This window comes from Chiloscyllium punctatum, chromosome 15, assembly GCF_047496795.1.
Source record: "Chiloscyllium punctatum isolate Juve2018m chromosome 15, sChiPun1.3, whole genome shotgun sequence".
NCBI lineage: Eukaryota > Metazoa > Chordata > Chondrichthyes > Orectolobiformes > Hemiscylliidae > Chiloscyllium > Chiloscyllium punctatum.
The window spans coordinates 18,428,231-18,448,717 of NC_092753.1; the positions used below are offsets into that span (position 1 = coordinate 18,428,231).

General features: G+C 46.6%; 6 non-coding genes across 6 annotated transcripts; all 6 read left to right on the forward strand.

Moving 5' to 3' along the window:
• The first annotated feature begins 781 nt into the window (after positions 1–781).
• On the forward strand, positions 782–853 carry trnag-ucc (transfer RNA glycine (anticodon UCC)). Its single transcript has one exon. It is a non-coding gene; the product is annotated as a tRNA-Gly (tRNA).
• Positions 854–4,475: 3,622 nt separating this feature from the next.
• trnag-ucc (transfer RNA glycine (anticodon UCC)) lies at positions 4,476–4,548 on the forward strand. Its single transcript has one exon. It is a non-coding gene; the product is annotated as a tRNA-Gly (tRNA).
• A 3,620-nt stretch (positions 4,549–8,168) lies between these two features.
• On the forward strand, positions 8,169–8,240 carry trnag-ucc (transfer RNA glycine (anticodon UCC)). The gene has a single exon. It is a non-coding gene; the product is annotated as a tRNA-Gly (tRNA).
• A 3,618-nt stretch (positions 8,241–11,858) lies between these two features.
• trnag-ucc (transfer RNA glycine (anticodon UCC)) lies at positions 11,859–11,930 on the forward strand. Its single transcript has one exon. It is a non-coding gene; the product is annotated as a tRNA-Gly (tRNA).
• A 3,622-nt stretch (positions 11,931–15,552) lies between these two features.
• Positions 15,553–15,624, forward strand: trnag-ucc (transfer RNA glycine (anticodon UCC)). The gene has a single exon. It is a non-coding gene; the product is annotated as a tRNA-Gly (tRNA).
• Positions 15,625–19,246: 3,622 nt separating this feature from the next.
• Positions 19,247–19,318, forward strand: trnag-ucc (transfer RNA glycine (anticodon UCC)). The gene has a single exon. It is a non-coding gene; the product is annotated as a tRNA-Gly (tRNA).
• The last annotated feature ends 1,169 nt before the right edge of the window (positions 19,319–20,487 follow it).

The window sequence follows — 20,487 nt, forward strand, 5'->3', positions numbered from 1 at the left end:
AACTCTTGAGAAGTTTTAGAAACTGAAAGAACTGCAGAATTATGTGGGGCATGGATAGGATAAATAGACAAAGTCTTTTCCCTGGGGTCGGGGAGTCCAGAACTAGAGGGCATAGGTTTAGTGTGAGAGGCGAAAGATATAAAAGCGACCAAAGGGTCAACGCTTTCATCCAGAGGGTTGTACGTGTGTGGAATAAGCTGCCAGAGGAAGTGGCGGAGGCTGGTACAATTGCAACATTTTCCAGGCATTTGGATGGGTATATGAATAGGAAGGGTTTGGAAGGATATGGGCCGGGTGCTGGCAGGTGGGACTAGATTGTGTTGGGATATCTGGTCGGCATGGGCAGGTTGGACCGAAGGGTCTGTTTCCGAGCTGCACATCTCTATCTCGATGACTATGTCTACGCTGTAAATCAGAAACCAAACCCGAAGTCGGTGGTAAAGCTGTATGAAGAGAAATCAGAGTTCACGTTTCGGTCCGGTGAACCTTTCTGAGAACTTGACAAGTTTTAATTGTGTGATCGTTCCAGGGTTGCCCTGGGATTTTCGTGCTATTTCTGTTATTGATTGATTTCAGATGATGAGAAATCCGAAATGCTGCTTTGTGTGTATTAAAAAGTGAGGCGGGGCATCAGGAGACCGATCCACTCAGTAAAACTCGGTCTTTGATGACTTCTCAATTCTAATATTTCACTGCAAAATTTCCAACAAAACAACAACGAAATTTCGAGTCAAGAACTATTATGGCACATCAGCTGATTTCTAGAGCGCTTCAGCCTGTAGCGATGGTGGTATAGTGGTGAGCATAGCTGCCTTCCAAGCAGTTGACCCGGGTTCGATTCCCGGCCATCGCAAGCAGTGCATTTTAACACCACTCCACAACCAAAAGAGCCGATCGATTCAGTGGGAATGAAACACCTCCGTCTGCACATCACATTGAGTCTGCCAGACCTCTGGAGTGCAGACACAACTTTGAAGTTGAGGATGTCCCCAGGAGGATTAAGGAGTCAAGTCGAACACGGGTCAAAGAAACACGAGTCATGGCAGAATTCCTTGGTTTTCCATCTTATTTCGAAAGAAATGTTTCCGGATTTCACTCATTTCAACATTACTCTCATTTTGTTTTTTGTGAACTACAGCCAAATATCAAGTGAAATGTGGGTGGACAGTTCACAAATATCCAAACAACGTTATTTCTCATATCGAATCGGTAATGTTATTGTTTTAGGTGCAGGTCAGAAATAGGAGGAGTGGACACCAGCTGCTTTTATATAACCAGTATGAGAAAATGATTCGATAAAACTCTGAGAGATGATAGAAGTGACCACAGAGTGAGTGAAAGTTTAATCCAGGATAAAGTTAAAAATCACACAACACCAGATTACAGTCCAACAGCTTTACTTGGAAGCACTAGTTTTAGGAGTGCTCCGAAAGCTACTTGGACGATAACCTGGTATTGTGTGATTTTGAACTTTGTCCTCCCCAGTCCACCACAGGCTCCTCCACGTCATCATCCGATATCGTCATCATGGATTTGTTAAGGGAAGGTAGTGTCTGATGAAGGTGACTGATTTTCTTTGAAGGATAAAGAATGGATGGAGTGTATCCGATGTAGATCAACCTGATGATAAGAAGGACCATAAGACGCAGTATTTATAGCAAAAGGATTACAGTTTAATGCAGCTGAAATGATATATTAAACACATTTAGGTTAAGCCTTTCATCTTTTATAATGGGTTTACTAGTTTCCGTTCTTTAATATAAGAACCTCAGAACCTTTTCAAAGTTACGTTGTCGAGATAACTTCAGGTTGTCTAACAAGAGATGCCATCTCAGCTCAGACAATGCATTAAAGGTGTGAGGTTAAAGTCTGTCTGTGTCCCAATCTTGAGTCAGACTGGTTCTAGCCTCCCAGTCGGAGAGCACTTCAGCGCTCTGTGCCTTTCGGTCTCGGACCCCTGGGTGACAATCCTCCAAGGCAGACTATGGGACAGCCAACAATGCAAAGTGGCCAAGCAGAGGCTGATAGTCAAGTTCGGTACCCATGGGGGTGACTTTAACTGGGCACTTTGGTTCATGTCACACGACACGTGACAACACTGCACTGTATACTATTTCACGGACACTACACAAGTACACGCACACACACAAAAGCACACTCCTACCGACCCACACACACATGCATACCCTCTCTCAAACACAAGCTCTCTCTCATAAACTCACTCAAACACTTCCACATTCACAGCCACTCACGCACATTCTCACAAATTGATACCCCAGTACACTCACACACATGCACCTACACACACTCTCACACACCCGCATATCCCTACATGCATATACACACACACAGACACACACACACACAGCCACACACACCCACACACGCACCCACACACACACACATGCAGCCACACACACACGCATGCACCCACACACGCAGACACACACACACACACACACACACACACACACATATACACACACACACACAGTCCCCCCCGCCCCCCCACACACACTGATTCCGGGTTCTCACGACTCTCAGCTGGAGACTATCATTGCCTGCAGACCCGACCTTCATCCCCCCACGACACCATGAAGGGTAACACTTGCTCATGCCCTTACACAGCCGTCTGTGCCCTCCCTTGACCCCGTCCTTTCCATCTTGCCCACCGCCCCTCCATGACGCTCTACCTCCTTCCTGCGCAGGTTTGCTCTGACAATGTCAATTTCACGTCCTATGTCAATTTCACTTCCTATGTCAATTTCACCGCACTACGTTTTCTTTTTCCCCTCACGAACCGGGATCACCCTACGCTGTGCTTGCTGACCCCACCCCCTACGTTTGCCTTCCCGGATAGCGCTTTGTGTTTCGTTGGAACCGCAGGAGTAGCTGCGGACGTTCTGCTTAAACCTGAGCGGATAACACTGTTCTGCTCGGAGACAGGGAGGTCTGTAGCTGCTGGAGCCCGAAACATCGATTTCCCTGCTGTGCGTTTCCAGCAACACACTCTCGACACTGTTCTGCCACGACCCTGTCTCGGTTGCACACAATCCCATTCATCATTAAGGCGCCACGGCATCCCAAGGACTTGGGACCCATGGGAACTAAATGATGACAGCGGCCTCAGCACTCTGCACCCCCTGACCTTGGAAAGCCCATCTTGGTTCAGGTTACCTATCTAGGGCAGGGAGGGTTTTGCGTGCACTGCCTTCCCACATCAGTGGAAGCGACCTTCACTAAACAGCTGCCCATGACTACCCCTTGCTGTGAAGTTAAACATCACACAACACCAGGTTATAGTCCAACAGATTTAATTGGAAGCTCTAGATTTCGGACAACCACCTGATGAAGGAGCAGCGCTCCGAAAGCTAGTGCTTCCAATTAAACCTGTTGGTCTATAACCTGGTGTTGTGTGATTTTTAACTTTCTATACCCCAGTCCAACACTGGCATCTCCAAATCATGCCCTCCTGTGAAAACCCCTTACTGCTGACTGACACCTCCCCCTCTTCTACAAAGTAAAAGAGAAACCTGCAAATCTATCAACGGGATCGAACTTCAAATTAATACATATTCCTCGAGAGGGTTCTGCTTCCCGAACTGTTACCCGGAATTCCCTCCTCTCCACAATTACTGCAGCGTGGCCTCAGTCTAATGGTTCCTCTGTTTTTGCCGTTTTTGTTTTCTAAGAAAACTCTTGAGAAGTTTTAGAAACTGAAAGAACTGCAGAATTACGTGGGGCATGGATAGGATAAATAGACAAAGTCTTTTCCCTGGGGTCGGGGAGTCCAGAACTAGAGGGCATAGGTTTAGTGTGAGAGGCGAAAGATATAAAAGCGACCAAAGGGTCAACGCTTTCATCCAGAGGGTGGTACGTGTGTGGAATGAGCTGCCAGAGGAAGTGGCGGAGGCTGGTACAATTGCAACATTTTCCAGGCATTTGGATGGGTATATGAATAGGAAGGGTTTGGAAGGATATGGGCCGGGTGCTGGCAGGTGGGACTAGATTGTGTTGGGATATCTGGTCGGCATGGGCAGGTTGGACCGAAGGGTCTGTTTCCGAGCTGCACATCTCTATCTCGATGACTATGTCTACGCTGTAAATCAGAAACCAAACCCGAAGTCGGTGGTAAAGCTGTATGAAGAGAAATCAGAGTTCACGTTTCGGTCCGGTGAACCTTTCTGAGAACTTGACAAGTTTTAATTGTGTGATCGTTCCAGGGTTGCCCTGGGATTTTCGTGCTATTTCTGTTATTGATTGATTTCAGATGATGAGAAATCCGAAATGCTGCTTTGTGTGTATTAAAAAGTGAGGCGGGGCATCAGGAGACCGATCCACTCAGTAAAACTCGGTCTTTGATGACTTCTCAATTCTAATATTTCACTGCAAAATTTCCAACAAAACAACAACGAAATTTCGAGTCAAGAACTATTATGGCACATCAGCTGATTTCTAGAGCGCTTCAGCCTGTAGCGATGGTGGTATAGTGGTGAGCATAGCTGCCTTCCAAGCAGTTGACCCGGGTTCGTGTTCCCGGCCATCGCAAGCAGTGCATTTTAACACCACTCCACAACCAGAAGAGCCGCTCGATTCAGTGGGAATGAAAGACCTCCGTCTGCACATCACATTGAGTCTGCCAGACCTCTGGAGTGCTGACACAACTTTGAAGTTGAGGATGTCCCCAGGAGGATTAAGGAGTCAAGTCGAACACGGTTCAAAGAAACACGAGTCATGGCAGAATTCCTTGGTTTTCCATCTTATTTCGAAAGAAATGTTTCCGGATTTCACTCATTTCAACATTACTCTCATTTTGTTTTTTGTGAACTACAGCCTAATATCAAGTGAAATGTGGGTGGACAGTTCACAAATATCCAAACAACGTTATTTCTCATATCGAATCGGTAATGTTATTGTTTTAGGTGCAGGTCAGAAATAGGAGGAGTGGACACCAGCTGCTTTTATATTTCCAGTATGAGAAAATGATTCGATAAAACTCTGAGAGATGATAGAAGTGACCACACAGTGAGTGAAAGTTTAATCCAGGATAAAGTTAAAAATCACACAACACCAGATTACAGTCCAACAGCTTTACTTGGAAGCACTAGTTTTAGGAGTGCTCCGAAAGCTACTTGGACGATAACCTGGTATTGTGTGATTTTGAACTTTGTCCTCCCCAGTCCACCACAGGCTCCTCCACGTCATCATCCGATATAGTCATCATGGATTTGTTAAGGGAAGGTAGTGTCTGATGAAGGTGACTGATTTTCTTTGAAGGATAAAGAATGGATGGAGTGTATCCAATGTAGATCCACCTGATGATAAGAAGGACCATAAGACGCAGTATTTATAGCAAAAGGATTACAGTTTAATGCAGCTGAAATGATATATAAACACATTTAGGTTAAGCCTTTCATCTTTTATAATGGGTTTACTAGTTTCTGTTCTTTAATATAAGAACCTCAGAACCTTTTCAAAGTTACGTTGTCGAGATAACTTCAGGTTGTCTAACAAGAGATGCCATCTCAGCTCAGACAATGCATGAAAGGTGTGAGGTTAAAGTCTGTCTGTGTCCCAATCTTGAGTCAGACTGGTTCTAGCCTCCCAGTCGGAGAGCACTTCAGCGCTCTGTGCCTTTCGGTCTCGGACCCCTGGGTGACAATCCTCCAAGGCAGACTATGGGACAGCCAACAATGCAAAGTGGCCAAGCAGAGGCTGATAGTCAAGTTCGGTACCCATGGGGATGACTTTAACTGGGCACTTTGGTTCATGTCACACGACACGTGACAACACTGCACTGTATACTATTTCACGGACACTACACAAGTACACGCACACACACAAAAGCACACTCCTACCGACCCACACACACATGCATACCCTCTCTCAAACACAAGCTCTCTCTCATAAACTCACTCAAACACTTCCACATTCACAGCCACTCACGCACATTCTCACAAATTGATACCCCAGTACACTCACACACATGCACCTACACACACTCTCACACACCCGCATATCCCTACATGCATACACACACACACAGACACACACACACACAGCCACACACACCCACACATGCACCCACACACACACACATGCAGCCACACACACACGCATGCACCCACACACGCAGACACACACACACACACACACACATATATACACACACACACACACACACTGTCCCCCCCGCCCCCCCCACACACACTGATTCCGGGTTCTCACGACTCTCAGCTGGAGACTATCATTGCCTGCAGACCCGACCTTCATCCCCCCACGACACCATGAAGGGTAACACTTGCTCATGCCCTTACACAGCCGTCTGTGCCCTCCCTTGACCCCGTCCTTTCCATCTTGCCCACCGCCCCTCCATGACGCTCTACCTCCTTCCTGCGCAGGTTTGCTCTGACAATGTCAATTTCACGTCCTTTGTCAATTTCACTTCCTATGTCAATTTCACCGCACTACGTTTTCTTTTTCCCCTCACGAACCGGGATCACCCTACGCTGTGCTTGCTGACCCCACCCCCTACGTTTGCCTTCCCGGATAGCGCTTTGTGTTTCGTTGGAACCGCAGGAGTAGCTGCGGACGTTCTGCTTAAACCTGAGCGGATAACACTGTTCTGCTCGGAGACAGGGAGGTCTGTAGATGCTGGAGCCCGAAACATCGATTTCCCTGCTGTGCGTTTCCAGCAACACACTCTCGACACTGTTCTGCCACGACCCTGTCTCGGTTGCACACAATCCCATTCATCATTAAGGCGCCACGGCATCCCAAGGACTTGGGACCCATGGGAACTAAATGATGACAGCGGCCTCAGCACTCTGCACCCCCTGACCTTGGAAAGCCCATCTTGGTTCAGGTTACCTATCTAGGGCAGGGAGGGTTTTGCGTGCACTGCCTTCCCACATCAGTGGAAGCGACCTTCACTAAACAGCTGCCCATGACTACCCCTTGCTGTGAAGTTAAACATCACACAACACCAGGTTATAGTCCAACAGATTTAATTGGAAGCTCTAGATTTCGGACAACCACCTGATGAAGGAGCAGCGCTCCGAAAGCTAGTGCTTCCAATTAAACCTGTTGGTCTATAACCTGGTGTTGTGTGATTTTTAACTTTCTATACCCCAGTCCAACACTGGCATCTCCAAATCATGCCCTCCTGTGAAAACCCCTTACTGCTGACTGACACCTCCCCCTCTTCTACAAAGTAAAAGAGAAACCTGCAAATCTATCAACGGGATCGAACTTCAAATTAATACATATTTCTCGAGAGGGTTCTGCTTCCCGAACTGTTACCCGGAATTCCCTCCTCTCCACAATTACTGCAGCGTGGCCTCAGTCTAATGGTTCCTCTGTTTTTGCCGTTTTTGTTTTCTCAGAAAACTCTTGAGAAGTTTTAGAAACTGAAAGAACTGCAGAATTACGTGGGGCATGGATAGGATAAATAGACAAAGTCTTTTCCCTGGGGTCGGGGAGTCCAGAACTAGAGGGCATAGGTTTAGTGTGAGAGGCGAAAGATATAAAAGCGACCAAAGGGTCAACGCTTTCATCCAGAGGGTGGTACGTGTGTGGAATGAGCTGCCAGAGGAAGTGGCGGAGGCTGGTACAATTGCAACATTTTCCAGGCATTTGGATGGGTATATGAATAGGAAGGGTTTGGAAGGATATGGGCCGGGTGCTGGCAGGTGGGACTAGATTGGGTTGGGATATCTGGTCGGCATGGGCAGGTTGGACCGAAGGGTCTGTTTCCGAGCTGCACATCTCTATCTCGATGACTATGTCTACGCTGTAAATCAGAAACCAAACCCGAGGTCGGTGGTAAAGCTGTATGAAGAGAAATCAGAGTTCACGTTTCGGTCCGGTGAACCTTTCTGAGAACTTGACAAGTTTTAATTGTGTGATCGTTCCAGGGTTGCCCTGGGATTTTCGTGCTATTTCTGTTATTGATTGATTTCAGATGATGAGAAATCCGAAATGCTGCTTTGTGTGTATTAAAAAGTGAGGCGGGGCATCAGGAGACCGATCCACTCAGTAAAACTCGGTCTTTGATGACTTCTCAATTCTAATATTTCACTGCAAAATTTCCAACAAAACAACAACGAAATTTCGAGTCAAGAACTATTATGGCACATCAGCTGATTTCTAGAGCGCTTCAGCCTGTAGCGATGGTGGTATAGTGGTGAGCATAGCTGCCTTCCAAGCAGTTGACCCGGGTTCGATTCCCGGCCATCGCAAGCAGTGCATTTTAACACCACTCCACAACCAAAAGAGCCGATCGATTCAGTGGGAATGAAAGACCTCCGTCTGAACATCACATTGATTCTGCCAGACCTCTGGAGTGCAGACACAACTTTGAAGTTGAGGATGTCCCCAGGAGGATTAAGGAGTCAAGTCGAACACGGTTCAAAGAAACACGAGTCATGGCAGAATTCCTTGGTTTTCCATCTTATTTCGAAAGAAATGTTTCCGGATTTCACTCATTTCAACATTACTCTCATTTTGTTTTTTGTGAACTACAGCCTAATATCAAGTGAAATGTGGGTGGACAGTTCACAAATATCCAAACAACGTTATTTCTCATATCGAATCGGTAATGTTATTGTTTTAGGTGCAGGTCAGAAATAGGAGGAGTGGACACCAGCTGCTTTTATATTTCCAGTATGAGAAAATGATTCGATAAAACTCTGAGAGATGATAGAAGTGACCACACAGTGAGTGAAAGTTTAATCCAGGATAAAGTTAAAAATCACACAACACCAGATTACAGTCCAACAGCTTTACTTGGAAGCACTAGTTTTAGGAGTGCTCCGAAAGCTACTTGGACGATAACCTGGTATTGTGTGATTTTGAACTTTGTCCTCCCCAGTCCACCACAGGCTCCTCCACGTCATCATCCGATATAGTCATCATGGATTTGTTAAGGGAAGGTAGTGTCTGATGAAGGTGACTGATTTTCTTTGAAGGATAAAGAATGGATGGAGTGTATCCGATGTAGATCCACCTGATGATAAGAAGGACCATAAGACGCAGTATTTATAGCAAAAGGATTACAGTTTAATGCAGCTGAAATGATATATAAACACATTTAGGTTAAGCCTTTCATCTTTTATAATGGGTTTACTAGTTTCTGTTCTTTAATATAAGAACCTCAGAACCTTTTCAAAGTTACGTTGTCGAGATAACTTCAGGTTGTCTAACAAGAGATGCCATCTCAGCTCAGACAATGCATGAAAGGTGTGAGGTTAAAGTCTGTCTGTGTCCCAATCTTGAGTCAGACTGGTTCTAGCCTCCCAGTCGGAGAGCACTTCAGCGCTCTGTGCCTTTCGGTCTCGGACCCCTGGGTGACAATCCTCCAAGGCAGACTATGGGACAGCCAACAATGCAAAGTGGCCAAGCAGAGGCTGATAGTCAAGTTCGGTACCCATGGGGATGACTTTAACTGGGCACTTTGGTTCATGTCACACGACACGTGACAACACTGCACTGTATACTATTTCACGGACACTACACAAGTACACGCACACACACAAAAGCACACTCCTACCGACCCACACACACATGCATACCCTCTCTCAAACACAAGCTCTCTCTCATAAACTCACTCAAACACTTCCACATTCACAGCCACTCACGCACATTCTCACAAATTGATACCCCAGTACACTCACACACATGCACCTACACACACTCTCACACACCCGCATATCCCTACATGCATACACACACACACAGACACACACACACAGCCACACACACCCACACATGCACCCACACACACACACATGCAGCCACACACACACGCATGCACCCACACACGCAGACACACACACACACACACACACATATATACACACACACACACACACACTGTCCCCCCCGCCCCCCCCACACACACTGATTCCGGGTTCTCACGACTCTCAGCTGGAGACTATCATTGCCTGCAGACCCGACCTTCATCCCCCCACGACACCATGAAGGGTAACACTTGCTCATGCCCTTACACAGCCGTCTGTGCCCTCCCTTGACCCCGTCCTTTCCATCTTGCCCACCGCCCCTCCATGACGCTCTACCTCCTTCCTGCGCAGGTTTGCTCTGACAATGTCAATTTCACGTCCTTTGTCAATTTCACTTCCTATGTCAATTTCACCGCACTACGTTTTCTTTTTCCCCTCACGAACCGGGATCACCCTACGCTGTGCTTGCTGACCCCACCCCCTACGTTTGCCTTCCCGGATAGCGCTTTGTGTTTCGTTGGAACCGCAGGAGTAGCTGCGGACGTTCTGCTTAAACCTGAGCGGATAACACTGTTCTGCTCGGAGACAGGGAGGTCTGTAGATGCTGGAGCCCGAAACATCGATTTCCCTGCTGTGCGTTTCCAGCAACACACTCTCGACACTGTTCTGCCACGACCCTGTCTCGGTTGCACACAATCCCATTCATCATTAAGGCGCCACGGCATCCCAAGGACTTGGGACCCATGGGAACTAAATGATGACAGCGGCCTCAGCACTCTGCACCCCCTGACCTTGGAAAGCCCATCTTGGTTCAGGTTACCTATCTAGGGCAGGGAGGGTTTTGCGTGCACTGCCTTCCCACATCAGTGGAAGCGACCTTCACTAAACAGCTGCCCATGACTACCCCTTGCTGTGAAGTTAAACATCACACAACACCAGGTTATAGTCCAACAGATTTAATTGGAAGCTCTAGATTTCGGACAACCACCTGATGAAGGAGCAGCGCTCGGAAAGCTAGTGCTTCCAATTAAACCTGTTGGCCTATAACCTGGTGTTGTGTGATTTTTAACTTTCTATACCCCAGTCCAACACTGGCATCTCCAAATCATGCCCTCCTGTGAAAACCCCTTACTGCTGACTGACACCTCCCCCTCTTCTACAAAGTAAAAGAGAAACCTGCAAATCTATCAACGGGATCGAACTTCAAATTAATACATATTCCTCGAGAGGGTTCTGCTTCCCGAACTGTTACCCGGAATTCCCTCCTCTCCACAATTACTGCAGCGTGGCCTCAGTCTAATGGTTCCTCTGTTTTTGCCGTTTTTGTTTTCTAAGAAAACTCTTGAGAAGTTTTAGAAACTGAAAGAACTGCAGAATTACGTGGGGCATGGATAGGATAAATAGACAAAGTCTTTTCCCTGGGGTCGGGGAGTCCAGAACTAGAGGGCATAGGTTTAGTGTGAGAGGCGAAAGATATAAAAGCGACCAAAGGGTCAACGCTTTCATCCAGAGGGTGGTACGTGTGTGGAATGAGCTGCCAGAGGAAGTGGCGGAGGCTGGTACAATTGCAACATTTTCCAGGCATTTGGATGGGTATATGAATAGGAAGGGTTTGGAAGGATATGGGCCGGGTGCTGGCAGGTGGGACTAGATTGGGTTGGGATATCTGGTCGGCATGGGCAGGTTGGACCGAAGGGTCTGTTTCCGAGCTGCACATCTCTATCTCGATGACTATGTCTACGCTGTAAATCAGAAACCAAACCCGAAGTCGGTGGTAAAGCTGTATGAAGAGAAATCAGAGTTCACGTTTCGGTCCGGTGAACCTTTCTGAGAACTTGACAAGTTTTAATTGTGTGATCGTTCCAGGGTTGCCCTGGGATTTTCGTGCTATTTCTGTTATTGATTGATTTCAGATGATGAGAAATCCGAAATGCTGCTTTGTGTGTATTAAAAAGTGAGGCGGGGCATCAGGAGACCGATCCACTCAGTAAAACTCGGTCTTTGATGACTTCTCAATTCTAATATTTCACTGCAAAATTTCCAACAAAACAACAACGAAATTTCGAGTCAAGAACTATTATGGCACATCAGCTGATTTCTAGAGCGCTTCAGCCTGTAGCGATGGTGGTATAGTGGTGAGCATAGCTGCCTTCCAAGCAGTTGACCCGGGTTCGATTCCCGGCCATCGCAAGCAGTGCATTTTAACACCACTCCACAACCAAAAGAGCCGCTCGATTCAGTGGGAATGAAACACCTCCGTCTGCACATCACATTGAGTCTGCCAGACCTCTGGAGTGCAGACACAACTTTGAAGTTGAGGATGTCCCCAGGAGGATTAAGGAGTCAAGTCGAACACGGTTCAAAGAAACACGAGTCATGGCAGAATTCCTTGGTTTTCCATCTTATTTCGAAAGAAATGTTTCCGGATTTCACTCATTTCAACATTACTCTCATTTTGTTTTTTGTGAACTACAGCCTAATATCAAGTGAAATGTGGGTGGACAGTTCACAAATATCCAAACAACGTTATTTCTCATATCGAATCGGTAATGTTATTGTTTTAGGTGCAGGTCAGAAATAGGAGGAGTGGACACCAGCTGCTTTTATATTTCCAGTATGAGAAAATGATTCGATAAAACTCTGAGAGATGATAGAAGTGACCACACAGTGAGTGAAAGTTTAATCCAGGATAAAGTTAAAAATCACACAACACCAGATTACAGTCCAACAGCTTTACTTGGAAGCACTAGTTTTAGGAGTGCTCCGAAAGCTACTTGGACGATAACCTGGTATTGTGTGATTTTGAACTTTGTCCTCCCAGTCCACCACAGGCTCCTCCACGTCATCATCCGATATAGTCATCATGGATTTGTTAAGGGAAGGTAGTGTCTGATGAAGGTGACTGATTTTCTTTGAAGGATAAAGAATGGATGGAGTGTATCCGATGTAGATCAACCTGATGATAAGAAGGACCATAAGACGCAGTATTTATAGCAAAAGGATTACAGTTTAATGCAGCTGAAATGATATATTAAACACATTTAGGTTAAGCCTTTCATCTTTTATAATGGGTTTACTAGTTTCCGTTCTTTAATATAAGAACCTCAGAACCTTTTCAAAGTTACGTTGTCGAGATAACTTCAGGTTGTCTAACAAGAGATGCCATCTCAGCTCAGACAATGCATTAAAGGTGTGAGGTTAAAGTCTGTCTGTGTCCCAATCTTGAGTCAGACTGGTTCTAGCCTCCCAGTCGGAGAGCACTTCAGCGCTCTGTGCCTTTCGGTCTCGGACCCCTGGGTGACAATCCTCCAAGGCAGACTATGGGACAGCCAACAATGCAAAGTGGCCAAGCAGAGGCTGATAGTCAAGTTCGGTACCCATGGGGATGACTTTAACTGGGCACTTTGGTTCATGTCACACGACACGTGAAAACACTGCACTGTATACTATTTCACGGACACTACACAAGTACACGCACACACACAAAAGCACACTCCTACCGACCCACACACACATGCATACCCTCTCTCAAACACAAGCTCTCTCTCATAAACTCACTCAAACACTTCCACATTCACAGCCACTCACGCACATTCTCACAAATTGATACCCCAGTACACTCACACACATGCACCTACACACACTCTCACACACCCGCATATCCCTACATGCATACACACACACACAGACACACACACACACAGCCACACACACCCACACATGCACCCACACACACACACATGCAGCCACACACACACACGCATGCACCCACACACGCAGACACACACACACACACACACACATATACACACACACACACACACACACAGTCCCCCCCGCCCCCCCCACACACACTGATTCCGGGTTCTCACGACTCTCAGCTGGAGACTATCATTGCCTGCAGACCCGACCTTCATCCCCCCACGACACCATGAAGGGTAACACTTGCTCATGCCCTTACACAGCCGTCTGTGCCCTCCCTTGACCCCGTCCTTTCCATCTTGCCCACCGCCCCTCCATGACGCTCTACCTCCTTCCTGCGCAGGTTTGCTCTGACAATGTCAATTTCACGTCCTTTGTCAATTTCACTTCCTATGTCAATTTCACCGCACTACGTTTTCTTTTTCCCCTCACGAACCGGGATCACCCTACGCTGTGCTTGCTGACCCCACCCCCTACGTTTGCCTTCCCGGATAGCGCTTTGTGTTTCGTTGGAACCGCAGGAGTAGCTGCGGACGTTCTGCTTAAACCTGAGCGGATAACACTGTTCTGCTCGGAGACAGGGAGGTCTGTAGATGCTGGAGCCCGAAACATCGATTTCCCTGCTGTGCGTTTCCAGCAACACACTCTCGACACTGTTCTGCCACGACCCTGTCTCGGTTGCACACAATCCCATTCATCATTAAGGCGCCACGGCATCCCAAGGACTTGGGACCCATGGGAACTAAATGATGACAGCGGCCTCAGCACTCTGCACCCCCTGACCTTGGAAAGCCCATCTTGGTTCAGGTTACCTATCTAGGGCAGGGAGGGTTTTGCGTGCACTGCCTTCCCACATCAGTGGAAGCGACCTTCACGAAACAGCTGCCCATGACTACCCCTTGCTGTGAAGTTAAACATCACACGACACCAGGTTATAGTCCAACAGATTTAATTGGAAGCTCTAGATTTCGGACAACCACCTGATGAAGGAGCAGCGCTCCGAAAGCTAGTGCTTCCAATTAAACCTGTTGGTCTATAACCTGGTGTTGTGTGATTTTTAACTTTCTATACCCCAGTCCAACACTGGCATCTCCAAATCATGCCCTCCTGTGAAAACCCCTTACTGCTGACTGACACCTCCCCCTCTTCTACAAAGTAAAAGAGAAACCTGCAAATCTATCAACGGGATCGAACTTCAAATTAATACATATTCCTCGAGAGGGTTCTGCTTCCCGAACTGTTACCCGGAATTCCCTCCTCTCCACAATTACTGCAGCGTGGCCTCAGTCTAATGGTTCCTCTGTTTTTGCCGTTTTTGTTTTCTAAGAAAACTCTTGAGAAGTTTTAGAAACTGAAAGAACTGCAGAATTATGTGGGGCATGGATAGGATAAATAGACAAAGTCTTTTCCCTGGGGTCGGGGAGTCCAGAACTAGAGGGCATAGGTTTAGTGTGAGAGGCGAAAGATATAAAAGCGACCAAAGGGTCAACGCTTTCATCCAGAGGGTGGTACGTGTGTGGAATGAGCTGCCAGAGGAAGTGGCGGAGGCTGGTACAATTGCAACATTTTCCAGGCATTTGGATGGGTATATGAATAGGAAGGGTTTGGAAGGATATGGGCCGGGTGCTGGCAGGTGGGACTAGATTGGGTTGGGATATCTGGTCGGCATGGGCAGGTTGGACCGAAGGGTCTGTTTCCGAGCTGCACATCTCTATCTCGATGACTATGTCTACGCTGTAAATCAGAAACCAAACCCGAGGTCGGTGGTAAAGCTGTATGAAGAGAAATCAGAGTTCACGTTTCGGTCCGGTGAACCTTTCTGAGAACTTGACAAGTTTTAATTGTGTGATCGTTCCAGGGTTGCCCTGGGATTTTCGTGCTATTTCTGTTATTGATTGATTTCAGATGATGAGAAATCCGAAATGCTGCTTTGTGTGTATTAAAAAGTGAGGCGGGGCATCAGGAGACCGATCCACTCAGTAAAACTCGGTCTTTGATGACTTCTCAATTCTAATATTTCACTGCAAAATTTCCAACAAAACAACAACGAAATTTCGAGTCAAGAACTATTATGGCACATCAGCTGATTTCTAGAGCGCTTTAGCCTGTAGCGATGGTGGTATAGTGGTGAGCATAGCTGCCTTCCCAGCAGTTGACCCGGGTTCGATTCCCGGCCATCGCAAGCTGTGCATTTTAACACCACTCCACAACCAAAAGAGCCGATCGATTCAGTGGGAATGAAACACCTCCGTCTGCACATCACATTGAGTCTGCCAGACCTCTGGAGTGCAGACACAACTTTGAAGTTGAGGATGTCCCCAGGAGGATTAAGGAGTCAAGTCGAACACGGTTCAAAGAAACACGAGTCATGGCAGAATTCCTTGGTTTTCCATCTTATTTCGAAAGAAATGTTTCCGGATTTCACTCATTTCAACATTACTCTCATTTTGTTTTTTGTGAACTACAGCCTAATATCAAGTGAAATGTGGGTGGACAGTTCACAAATATCCAAACAACGTTATTTCTCATATCGAATCGGTAATGTTATTGTTTTAGGTGCAGGTCAGAAATAGGAGGAGTGGACACCAGCTGCTTTTATATTTCCAGTATGAGAAAATGATTCGATAAAACTCTGAGAGATGATAGAAGTGACCACACAGTGAGTGAAAGTTTAATCCAGGATAAAGTTAAAAATCACACAACACCAGATTACAGTCCAACAGCTTTACTTGGAAGCACTAGTTTTAGGAGTGCTCCGAAAGCTACTTGGACGATAACCTGGTATTGTGTGATTTTGAACTTTGTCCTCCCAGTCCACCACAGGCTCCTCCACGTCATCATCCGATATAGTCATCATGGATTTGTTAAGGGAAGGTAGTGTCTGATGAAGGTGACTGATTTTCTTTGAAGGATAAAGAATGGATGGAGTGTATCCGATGTAGATCAACCTGATGATAAGAAGGACCATAAGACGCAGTATTTATAGCAAAAGGATTACAGTTTAATGCAGCTGAAATGATATATTAAACACATTTAGGTTAAGCCTTTCATCTTTTATAATGGGTTTACTAGTTTCCGTTCTTTAATATAAGAACCTCAGAACCTTTTCAAAGTTACGTTGTCGAGATAACTTCAGGTTGTCTAACAAGAGATGCCATCTCAGCTCAGACAATGCATTAAAGGTGTGAGGTTAAAGTCTGTCTGTGTCCCAATCTTGAGTCAGACTGGTTCTAGCCTCCCAGTCGGAGAGCACTTCAGCGCTCTGTGCCTTTCGGTCTCGGACCCCTGGGTGACAATCCTCCAAGGCAGACTATGGGACAGCCAACAATGCAAAGTGGCCAAGCAGAGGCTGATAGTCAAGTTCGGTACCCATGGGGATGACTTTAACTGGGCACTTTGGTTCATGTCACACGACACGTGAAAACACTGCACTGTATACTATTTCACGGACACTACACAAGTACACGCACACACACAAAAGCACACTCCTACCGACCCACACACACATGCATACCCTCTCTCAAACACAAGCTCTCTCTCATAAACTCACTCAAACACTTCCACATTCACAGCCACTCACGCACATTCTCACAAATTGATACCCCAGTACACTCACACACATGCACCTACACACACTCTCACACACCCGCATATCCCTACATGCATACACACACACACAGACACACACACACACAGCCACACACACCCACACATGCACCCACACACACACACATGCAGCCACACACACACACGCATGCACCCACACACGCAGACACACACACACACACACACACATATACACACACACACACACACACACAGTCCCCCCCGCCCCCCCCACACACACTGATTCCGGGTTCTCACGATTCTCAGCTGGAGACTATCATTGCCTGCAGACCCGACCTTCATCCCCCCACGACACCATGAAGGGTAACACTTGCTCATGCCCTTACACAGCCGTCTGTGCCCTCCCTTGACCCCGTCCTTTCCATCTTGCCCACCGCCCCTCCATGACGCTCTACCTCCTTCCTGCGCAGGTTTGCTCTGACAATGTCAATTTCACGTCCTTTGTCAATTTCACTTCCTATGTCAATTTCACCGCACTACGTTTTCTTTTTCCCCTCACGAACCGGGATCACCCTACGCTGTGCTTGCTGACCCCACCCCCTACGTTTGCCTTCCCGGATAGCGCTTTGTGTTTCGTTGGAACCGCAGGAGTAGCTGCGGACGTTCTGCTTAAACCTGAGCGGATAACACTGTTCTGCTCGGAGACAGGGAGGTCTGTAGATGCTGGAGCCCGAAACATCGATTTCCCTGCTGTGCGTTTCCAGCAACACACTCTCGACACTGTTCTGCCACGACCCTGTCTCGGTTGCACACAATCCCATTCATCATTAAGGCGCCACGGCATCCCAAGGACTTGGGACCCATGGGAACTAAATGATGACAGCGGCCTCAGCACTCTGCACCCCCTGACCTTGGAAAGCCCATCTTGGTTCAGGTTACCTATCTAGGGCAGGGAGGGTTTTGCGTGCACTGCCTTCCCACATCAGTGGAAGCGACCTTCACGAAACAGCTGCCCATGACTACCCCTTGCTGTGAAGTTAAACATCACACGACACCAGGTTATAGTCCAACAGATTTAATTGGAAGCTCTAGATTTCGGACAACCACCTGATGAAGGAGCAGCGCTCCGAAAGCTAGTGCTTCCAATTAAACCTGTTGGTCTATAACCTGGTGTTGTGTGATTTTTAACTTTCTATACCCCAGTCCAACACTGGCATCTCCAAATCATGCCCTCCTGTGAAAACCCCTTACTGCTGACTGACACCTCCCCCTCTTCTACAAAGTAAAAGAGAAACCTGCAAATCTATCAACGGGATCGAACTTCAAATTAATACATATTCCTCGAGAGGGTTCTGCTTCCCGAACTGTTACCCGGAATTCCCTCCTCTCCACAATTACTGCAGCGTGGCCTCAGTCTAATGGTTCCTCTGTTTTTGCCGTTTTTGTTTTCTAAGAAAACTCTTGAGAAGTTTTAGAAACTGAAAGAACTGCAGAATTATGTGGGGCATGGATAGGATAAATAGACAAAGTCTTTTCCCTGGGGTCGGGGAGTCCAGAACTAGAGGGCATAGGTTTAGTGTGAGAGGCGAAAGATATAAAAGCGACCAAAGGGTCAACGCTTTCATCCAGAGGGTGGTACGTGTGTGGAATGAGCTGCCAGAGGAAGTGGCGGAGGCTGGTACAATTGCAACATTTTCCAGGCATTTGGATGGGTATATGAATAGGAAGGGTTTGGAAGGATATGGGCCGGGTGCTGGAAGGTGGGACTAGATTGGGTTGGGATATCTGGTCGGCATGGGCAGGTTGGACCGAAGGGTCTGTTTCCGAGCTGCACATCTCTATCTCGATGACTATGTCTACGCTGTAAATCAGAAACCAAACCCGAGGTCGGTGGTAAAGCTGTATGAAGAGAAATCAGAGTTCACGTTTCGGTCCGGTGAACCTTTCTGAGAACTTGACAAGTTTTAATTGTGTGATCGTTCCAGGGTTGCCCTGGGATTTTCGTGCTATTTCTGTTATTGATTGATTTCAGATGATGAGAAATCCGAAATGCTGCTTTGTGTGTATTAAAAAGTGAGGCGGGGCATCAGGAGACCGATCCACTCAGTAAAACTCGGTCTTTGATGACTTCTCAATTCTAATATTTCACTGCAAAATTTCCAACAAAACAACAACGAAATTTCGAGTCAAGAACTATTATGGCACATCAGCTGATTTCTAGAGCGCTTTAGCCTGTAGCGATGGTGGTATAGTGGTGAGCATAGCTGCCTTCCCAGCAGTTGACCCGGGTTCGATTCCCGGCCATCGCAAGCAGTGCATTTTAACACCACTCCACAACCAAAAGAGCCGATCGATTCAGTGGGAATGAAACACCTCCGTCTGCACATCACATTGAGTCTGCCAGACCTCTGGAGTGCAGACACAACTTTGAAGTTGAGGATGTCCCCAGGAGGATTAAGGAGTCAAGTCGAACACGGTTCAAAGAAACACGAGTCATGGCAGAATTCCTTGGTTTTCCATCTTATTTCGAAAGAAATGTTTCCGGATTTCACTCATTTCAACATTACTCTCATTTTGTTTTTTGTGAACTACAGCCTAATATCAAGTGAAATGTGGGTGGACAGTTCACAAATATCCAAACAACGTTATTTCTCATATCGAATCGGTAATGTTATTGTTTTAGGTGCAGGTCAGAAATAGGAGGAGTGGACACCAGCTGCTTTTATATTTCCAGTATGAGAAAATGATTCGATAAAACTCTGAGAGATGATAGAAGTGACCACACAGTGAGTGAAAGTTTAATCCAGGATAAAGTTAAAAATCACACAACACCAGATTACAGTCCAACAGCTTTACTTGGAAGCACTAGTTTTAGGAGTGCTCCGAAAGCTACTTGGACGATAACCTGGTATTGTGTGATTTTGAACTTTGTCCTCCCAGTCCACCACAGGCTCCTCCACGTCATCATCCGATATAGTCATCATGGATTTGTTAAGGGAAGGTAGTGTCTGATGAAGGTGACTGATTTTCTTTGAAGGATAAAGAATGGATGGAGTGTATCCGATGTAGATCAACCTGATGATAAGAAGGACCATAAGACGCAGTATTTATAGCAAAAGGATTACAGTTTAATGCAGCTGAAATGATATATTAAACACATTTAGGTTAAGCCTTTCATCTTTTATAATGGGTTTACTAGTTTCCGTTCTTTAATATAAGAACCTCAGAACCTTTTCAAAGTTACGTTGTCGAGATAACTTCAGGTTGTCTAACAAGAGATGCCATCTCAGCTCAGACAATGCATTAAAGGTGTGAGGTTAAAGTCTGTCTGTGTCCCAATCTTGAGTCAGACTGGTTCTAGCCTCCCAGTCGGAGAGCACTTCAGCGCTCTGTGCCTTTCGGTCTCGGACCCCTGGGTGACAATCCTCCAAGGCAGACTATGGGACAGCCAACAATGCAAAGTGGCCAAGCAGAGGCT